This window comes from Anomaloglossus baeobatrachus, chromosome 11, assembly GCF_048569485.1.
Source record: "Anomaloglossus baeobatrachus isolate aAnoBae1 chromosome 11, aAnoBae1.hap1, whole genome shotgun sequence".
NCBI lineage: Eukaryota > Metazoa > Chordata > Amphibia > Anura > Aromobatidae > Anomaloglossus > Anomaloglossus baeobatrachus.
Window position 1 is genome coordinate 6,234,697 of NC_134363.1, and position 9,306 is coordinate 6,244,002.

Consider the following 9,306-nt stretch of genomic DNA (forward strand, 5'->3'; position numbering starts at 1 on the left):
GATGTACCAGGAGAGAGACGGGGGGTGTACGAGGTGTGTACCAGGAGAGAGACGGGGGTGTACCAGGAGAGGACGGGGGTGTACGGGTGTACAGGAGAGACGGGGGGTCTGTACCAGGAGACGGGGGTACGGGTACAGGAGAGAGACGGGGGTGTACGGGGTGTACCTCAGGAGAGAGACGGGGGTGTACGGGGTGTACCAGGAGAGAGACGGGTGTACGGGGTGTACCCAGAGAGAGACGGGGTGTACGAGGGTGTACCAGGAGAGAGACGGGGGGTACGGGTGTACCAGGAGAGAGACGGGGGTGTACGGGGTGTACCAGGAGAGAGACGGGGGTGTACGGGTGTACCAGGAGAGAGACGGGGTGTACCAGGAGAGAGACGGGGGTGTAACAGGAGAGAGACGGGGGGGGGGGGTGTACGGGTGTACCAGGAGAGAGACGGGGGTGTACGGGGTGTACCAGGAGAGAGACGGGGGGGGTGTACGGGGGTGTACCAGGAGAGAGACGGGGGTGTACGGGTGTACCAGGAGAGAGACGGGGGTGTACGGGGTGTACCAGGAGAGAGACGGGGGTGTACGGGGTGTACCAGGAGAGAGACGGGGGTGTACGGGGTGTACCAGGAGAGAGACGGGGGTGTACCAGGAGAGAGACGGGGGTGTAACAGGAGAGAGACGGGGGGGGGGGGGTGTACGGGGTGTACCAGGAGAGAGACGGGGGTGTACGGGGTGTACCAGGAGAGAGACGGGGGTGTACGGGGGTGTACCAGGAGAGAGACGGGGGTGTACGGGGTGTACCAGGAGAGAGACGGGGGTGTACGGGGTGTACCAGGAGAGAGACGGGGGTGTACGGGGTGTACCAGGAGAGAGACGGGGGTGTACGGGGTGTACCAGGAGAGAGACGGGGGTGTACGGGGTTGTACCAGGAGAGAGACGGGGGTGTACCAGGAGAGAGACGGGGGTGTAACAGGAGAGAGACGGGGGGGGGGTGTACGGGGTGTACCAGGAGAGAGACGGGGGTGTACGGGGTTGTACCAGGAGAGAGACGGGGGTGTACGGGGTGTACCAGGAGAGAGACGGGGGGTGTACGGGGTGTACCAGGAGAGAGACGGGGGGTGTACGGGGTGTACCAGGAGAGAGACGGGGTGTACGGGTGTACCAGGAGAGAGACGGGGTGTACGGGGTGTACCAGGAAGAGACGGGGCGTGTACCAGGAGAGAGACGGGGGTGTACGGGGTGTACCAGGAGAGAGACGGGGGTGTACGGGGTGTACCAGGAGAGAGACGGGGGTGTACCAGGAGAGAGACGGGGGTTGTACAGGAGAGAGACGGGGGGGGTGTACGGGGTGTACCAGGAGAGAGACGGGGGTGTACGGGGGGTGTCGTACCAGGAGAGAGACGGGGGTGTACGGGGTGTACCAGGAGAGAGACGGGGGTGTACGGGGTGTACCAGGAGAGAGACGGGGGTGTACGGGGTGTACCAGGAGAGAGACGGGGGTGTACGGGGTGTACCAGGAGAGAGACGGGGGTGTACGGGGTGTACCAGGAGAGAGACGGGGGGTGTACCAGGAGAGAGACGGGGGTGGTACAGGAGAGAGACGGGGGGGGGGGTGTACGGGGTGTACCAGGAGAGAGACGGGGAGTGTACGGGGTGTACCAGGAGAGAGACGGGGGGTGTACGGGGTGTACCAGGAGAGAGACGGGGGTGTACGGGGTGTACCAGGAGAGAGACGGGGGTGTACGGGGTGTACCAGGAGAGAGACGGGGGTGTACGGGGTGTACCAGGAGAGAGACGGGGGTGTACGGGGTGTACCAGGAGAGAGACAGGGGTGTACGGGGGTGTACCAGGAGAGAGACGGGGGTGTACGGGGTGTACCAGGAGAGAGACGGGGGGTGTACCAGGAGAGAGACGGGGGTGTAACAGGAGAGACGGGGGGGGGGTGTACGGGGTGTACCAGGAGAGAGACGGGGGGTGTACGGGGTGTACCAGGAGAGAGACGGGGGTGTACGGGGTGTACCAGGAGAGAGACGGGGGTGTACGGGGGTGTACCAGGAGAGAGACGGGGGTGTACGGGGTGTACCAGGAGAGAGACGGGGGTGTACGGGGTGTACCAGGAGAGAGACGGGGGTGTACGGGGTGTACCAGGAAAGAGACGGGGGGCGGTGTACCAGGAGAGAGACGGGGGTGTACGGGGTGTACCAGGAGAGAGACGGGGGTGTACGGGGTGTACCAGGAGAGAGACGGGGTGTACCAGGAGAGAGACGGGGGTGTAACAGGGAGAGAGACGGGGGGGGTGTACGGGGTGTACCAGGAGAGAGACGGGGGTGTACGGGGTGTACCAGGAGAGAGACGGGGGTGTACGGGGTGTACCAGGAGAGAGACGAGGGTGTACGGGGTGTACCAGGAGAGAGACGGGGGTGTACGGGGTGTACCAGGAGAGAGACGGGGGTGTACGGGGTGTACCAGGAGAGAGACGGGGGTGTACGGGGTGTACCAGGAGAGAGACGGGGGTGTACGGGGTGTACCAGGAGAGAGACGGGGGTGTACGGGGTGTACCAGGAGAGAGACGGGGGTGTACGGGGTGTACCAGGAGAGAGACGGGGGTGTACGGGGTGTACCAGGAGAGAGACGGGGGTGTACGGGGGTGTACCAGGATGGAGACGGGGGTGTACGGGGTGTACCAGGATGGAGACGGGGGTGTACGTGGTATACCAGGAGAGAAACGGGGGTGTACCAGGAGAGAAACGGGGGTGTACGGGGTGTACCAGGAGAGAGACGGGGGGTGTACCAGGAGAGAGACGGGGGTGTACCAGGAGAGAGACGGGGGTGTATGGGCTGTACCAGGAGAGAGACGGGGGTTGTACCAGGAGAGAGACGGGGGTGTACCAGGAGAGAGACGGGGGTGTATGGGGGCGTACCAGGAAAGAGACGGGGGTGTACAAGGAGAGACGTGGGTGTACGGGGTGTACCAGGAGAGAGACGGGTGTGTACGGGGTGTAGCAGTTGAGGGATGGGGGTGTACGGGGTGTACCAGGAGAGACGGGGGTGTAAGGGGTGTACCAGGAGAGAGACGGGGGTGTACCAGGAGAGAGACGAAGGTGTACAGGGAGAGAGACGGGGTATACCGAGAGAGACGGGGGTGTATGGGGTCTACCAGGAGAGAGATGCTGGTGTACGGGGTGTACCAGGAGAGAGACGGGCGTGTACGGGGTGTACCAGGAGAGACGGGGTGTACTAGGAGAGAGACGGGGGTGTACGGGGTGTACCAGGAGAGAGACGGGGGTGTACCAGGAGAGACGGGGGTGTACGGGGTGTACCAGGAGAGAGACGGGGGTGTACGGGGTGTACCAGGAGAGAGACGGGGGTGTACGGGGTGTACCAGGAGAGAGACGGGGGTGTACGGGGTGTACCAGGAGAGAGACGGGGGGTGTACCAGGAGAGACGGGGGTGTACGGGGTGTACCAGGAGAGACGGGGGTGTACGGGGTGTACCAGGAGAGAGACGGGGGTGTACGGGGTGTACCAGGAGAGAGACGGGGGTGTACGGGGTGTACCAGGAGAGAGACGGGCGTGTACGGGGTGTACCAGGAGAGACGGGCGTGTACGGGGTGTACCAGGAGAGACGGGGGTGTACGGGGTGTACCAGGAGAGAGACGGGCGTGTACGGGGTGTACCAGGAGAGACGGGCGTGTACGGGGTGTATCAGGAGAGACGGGCGTGTACGGGGTGTACCAGGAGAGAGACGGGGGTGTACGGGGTTGTACCAGAAGAGAGACGGGGGTGTATGGGGTGTACCAGGAGAGAGACGGGGGTGTAGTAGTAGAGAGACGGGGTGTACTAGGAGAGAGACGGGGGTGTACTAGGAGAGAGACGGGGGTGTACTAGGAGAGAAACGGGGGTGTACTAGGAGAGAAACGGGGGTGTACTAGGAGAGAGACGGGGGTGTACGGGGTGTACTAGGAGAGAGACGGGGGTGTACGGGGTGTACCAGGAGAGAGACGGGGGTGTACGGGGTTGTACCAGGGGAGAGACGCGGGTGTATGGGGTGTACCAGGAGAGAGACGGGGGTGTACGGGGTGTACCAGGAGAGAGACCGGGGTGTACGGGGTGTACCAGGAGAGAGACGGGGGTGTACCAGGAGAGAGACGGGGGTGTACGGGGTGTACCAGGAGAGAGACGGGGGTGTACGGGGTGTACCAGGAGAGAGACGGGGGTGTGCGGGGTGTACCAGTAGAGAGACGGGGGTGTACGGGGTGTACCAGGAGAGAGACGGGGGTGTACAGGGTGTACCAGGAGAGAGACGGGGGTGTACGGGGTGTACCAGGAGAGAGACGGGGGTGTGCGGGGTGTACCAGTAGAGAGACGGGGGTGTACGGGGTGTACCAGGAGAGAGACAGGGGTGTACGGGGTGTACCAGGAGAGAGACGGGGGGTGTACGGGGTGTACCAGGAGAGAGACGGGGGTGTACGGGGTGTACCAGGAGAGAGACGGGGGTGTACGGGGTGTACCAGGAGAGAGACGGGCGTGTACGGGGTGTACCAGGAGAGAGACGGGGGTGTGCCAGGAGAGAAACGGGGGTGTACGGGGTGTACCAGGATAGAGAGGGGGGTGTACGGGGTGTACCAGGAGAGAGACGGGGGTGTACGGGGTGTACCAGGAGAGAGACGGGGGTGTACCAGGAGAGGGATGGGGGTGTACCAGGAGAGAGACGGGGGTGTACGGGGTGTACCAGGAGAGAGACGGGGGTGTACGGGGTGTACCAGGATGGAGACGGGGGTGTACGGGGTGTACCAGGATGGAGACGGGGGTGTACCAGGAGAGAGACGGGGGTGTACGTGGTATACCAGGAGAGAAACGGGGGTGTACGGGGTGTACCAGGAGAGAAACGGGGGTGTACCAGGAGAGAGACGGGGGTGTACCAGGAGAGAGACGGGGGTGTATGGGCTGTACCAGGAGAGAGACGGGGGTGTACCAGGAGAGAGACGGGGGTGTACCAGGAGAGAGACGGGGGTGTATGGGGTGTACCAGGAAAGAGACGGGGGTGTACCAGGAGAGACGTGGGTGTACGGGGTGTACCAGGAGAGAGACGGGTGTGTACGGGGTGTAGCAGTTGAGGGATGGGGGTGTACGGGGTGTACCTGGAGAGACGGGGGTGTAAGGGGTGTACCAGGAGAGACACGGGGGTGTACGGGGTGTACCAGGAGAGAGACGAAGGTGTACAGGGAGAGAGACGGGGTATACCGGGAGAGACGGGGGTGTATGGGGTCTACCAGGAGAGAGATGCTGGTGTACGGGGTGTACCAGGAGAGAGACGGGCGTGTACGGGGTGTACCAGGAGAGACGGGGTGTACTAGGAGAGAGACGGGGGTGTACGGGGTGTACCAGGAGAGACGCGGGTGTACGGGGTGTACCAGGAGAGACGGGGGTGTACGGGGTGTACCAGGAGAGAGACGGGGTGTACGAGGTGTACCAGGAGAGAGACGGGGGTGTACGGGGTGTACCAGGAGAGAGACGGGGGTGTACGGGGTGTACCAGGAGAGAGACGGGGGTGTACGGGGTGTACCAGGAGAGAGACGGGCGTGTACGGGGTTTACCAGGAGAGACGGGCGTGTACGGGGTGTACCAGGAGAGACGGGGGTGTACGGGGTGTACCAGGAGAGAGACGGGCGTGTACGGGGTGTACCAGGAGAGACGGGCGTGTACGGGGTGTACCAGGAGAGACGGGCGTGTACGGGGTGTACCAGGAGAGACGGGCGTGTACGGGTTGTACCAGAAGAGAGACGGGGGTGTATGGGGTGTACCAGGAGAGAGACGGGGGTGTAGTAGGAGAGAGACGGGGGTGTACTAGAAGACAGACGGGGGTGTACTAGGAGAGAGACGGGGGTGTACTAGGAGAGAAACGGGGGTGTACTAGGAGAGAGACGGGGGTGTACGGGGTGTACTAGGAGAGAGACGGGGGTGTACGGGGTGTACCAGGAGAGAGACGGGGGTGTACGGGGTTGTACCAGGGGAGAGACGCGGGTGTATGGGGTGTACCAGGAGAGAGACGGGGGTATACCAGGAGAGAGGGGGGGTACGGGGTGTCTCAGAAGAGAGACGGGGGTGTACCAAGAGAGAGACGGGGGTGTACCAAGAGAGAGACGGGGGTGTACGAGGTGTACCAGGAGAGAGACGGGGGTGTACGGAGTGTACCAGGAGAGAGACGGGGGGGTGTACGGGGTGTACCAGGAGAGAGACAGGGGTGTACCAGGAGAGAGACGGGGGTGTACGGGGTGTACCAGGAGAGAGACAGGGGTGTACGGGGTGTACCAGGAGAGAGACGGGGGTATACGAGGTGTACCAGAAGAGAGACGGGGGTGTACGAGGTGTACCAGAAGAGAGACGGGGGTGTACCAGGAGAGAGACGGGGGTGTACCAGTAGAGACGGGGGTGTATGGAGTGTACCAGGAGAGAGACGGGGGTGTACGGGGCACCAGGAGAGAGACGGGGGTGTACCAGGAGAGAGACGGGGGTGTACGGGATGCACCAGGAGAGAGACAGGGGTGTACGGGGTGTACCAGGAGAGAGACGGGGGTGTACGAGGTGTACCAGAAGAGAGACGGGGGTGTACGAGGTGAACCAGAAGAGAGACGGGGGTGTACCAGGAGAGAGACGGGGGTGTACCAGGAGAGACGGGGGTGTATGGAGTGTACCAGGAGAGAGACGGGGGTGTACGGGATGCACCAGGAGAGAGACGGGGGTGTACCAGGAGAGAGACGGGGGTGTACGGGATGCACCAGGAGAGAGACGGGGGTGTACGGGGTGTACAGGGAGAGAGACGGGGGTATACCGGGAGAGATGGGGGTGTATGGGGTGTACCAGGAGAGATGGGGGGTGTACGGGGTGTACCAGGAGAGAGACGGGCGTGTATGGGGTGTACCAGGAGAGACGGGCGTGTACGGAGTGTACCAGGAGAGACGGGCGTGTACGGGGTGTACCAGGAGAGAGACGGGGGTGTACGGGGTTGTACCAGAAGAGAGACGGGGGTGTATGGGGTTTACCAGGAGAGAGACGGGGGTGTAGTAGGAGAGAGACGGGGGTGTACTAGGAGAGAGACGGGGGTGTACTAGGAGAGAGACGGGGGTGTACTAGGAGAGAAACGGGGGTGTACTAGGAGAGAGACGGGGGTGTACGGGGTGTACTAGGAGAGAGACGGGGGTGTACGGGGTGTACCAGGAAAGAGACGGGGGTGTACGGGGTTGTACCAGGGGAGAGACGCGGGTGTATGGGGTGTACCAGGAGAGAGACGGGGGTATACCAGGAGAGAGGGGGGGTACGGGGTGTCTCAGAAGAGAGACGGGGGTGTACCAAGAGAGAGACGGGGGTGTACCAAGAGAGAGACGGGGGTGTACGAGGTGTACCAGGAGAGAGACGGGGGTGTACGGAGTGTACCAGGAGAGAGACGGGGGGGTGTACGGGGTGTACCAGGAGAGAGACAGGGGTGTACGGGGTGTACCAGGAGAGAGACGGGGGTGTACGGGGTGTACCAGGAGAGAGACGGGGGTGTACGAGGTGTACCAGAAGAGAGACGGGGGTGTACGAGGTGTACCAGAAGAGAGACGGGGGTGTACCAGGAGAGAGACGGGGGTGTACCAGTAGAGACGGGGGTGTATGGAGTGTACCAGGAGAGAGACGGGGGTGTACGGGATGCACCAGGAGAGAGACGGGGGTGTACCAGGAGAGAGACGGGGGTGTACGGGATGCACCAGGAGAGAGACAGGGGTGTACGGGGTGTACCAGGAGAGAGACGGGGGTGTACGAGGTGTACCAGAAGAGAGACGGGGGTGTACCAGGAGAGAGACGGGGGTGTACCAGGAGAGACGGGGGTGTATGGAGTGTACCAGGAGAGAGACGGGGGTGTACGGGATGCACCAGGAGAGAGACGGGGGTGTACCAGGAGAGAGACGGGGGTGTACGGGATGCACCAGGAGATAGACGGGGGTGTACCAGGAGAGAGACGGTGGTGTACGGGATGCATCAGGAGAGAGACGGGGGTGTACGGGATGCACCAGGAGAGAGACGGGGGTGTACGGGGTGTACCAGGAGAGAGACGGGGGTGTACCAGGAGAGACTGGGGTGTACCAGGAGAGAGACGGGTGTGTACGGGGAGAGAGACGGGGGTGTACCATGAGAGACGGGGGTGTACGGGGTGTACAGGGAGAGAGACGGGGGTATACCGGGAAAGATGGGGGTGTATGGGGTGTACCAGGAGAGATGGGGGGTGTACGGGGTGTACCAGGAGAGAGACGGGCGTGTACGGGGTGTACCAGGAGAGACGGGCGTGTACGGAGTGTACCAGGAGAGACGGGCGTGTACGGGGTGTACCAGGAGAGACGGGGGTGTATTGGGTGTACCAGGATAGAGACGGGTGTGTACGGGGTGTTGCAGGAGAGAGAGACGGGGGTGTACGGGGTGTTGCAGGAGAGAGAGACGGGGGTGTACGGGGTTGTACCAGGAGAGAGACGGGGGTGTATGGGGTGTTGCAGGAGAGAGAGACGGGGGTGTACGGGATGTACCAGGAGAGAGACGGGGGTGTACGGGGTGTACCAGGAGAGAGACGGGGGTGTACGGGGTGTACCAGGAGAGAGACGGGGGTGTACGGGGTGTACCAAGAGAGACGGGGGTGTACGGGGTGTACCTGGAGAGAGACGGGGGTGTACCAGGAGAGACGGGGATGTATGGAGTGTACCAGGAGAGAGACGGGGGTGTACCAGGAGAGAGACGGGGGTGTACCAGGAGAGACTGGGGTGTACGGGGTGTACCAGGAGAGAGACGGGTGTGTACGGGGTGTACCAGGAGAGAGACGGGGGTGTACCATGAGAGACGGGGGTGTACGGGGTGTACCAGGAAAGAGACGGGGGTGTACGGGGTGTACCAGGAAAGAGACGGGGGTGTATGGGGTGCACCAGGAGAGAGACGGGGTGTACTAGGAGAGAGACGGGGGTGTACGGGGTGTACCAGGAGAGAGACGGGGGTGTACGGGGTGTACCACGAGAGAGACGGGGGTGTACGGGGTGTACCAGGAGAGAGACGGGGGTGTATGGGGTGCACCAGGAGAGACGGGGGTGTACCAGGAGAGACGGGGGTGTACGCGGTGTACCAGGAGAGAGACGGGGGTGTACCAGGAGAGAGGCGGGGATGTACGGGGTGTACCAGGAGAGAGACGGGGGTGTACGGGGTGTACCAGGAGAAAGACGGGGGTGTACGGGGTGTACCAGGAGAGAGACGGGAGTGTACGGGGTGTACCAGGAGAGAGACGGGGGTGTATGGG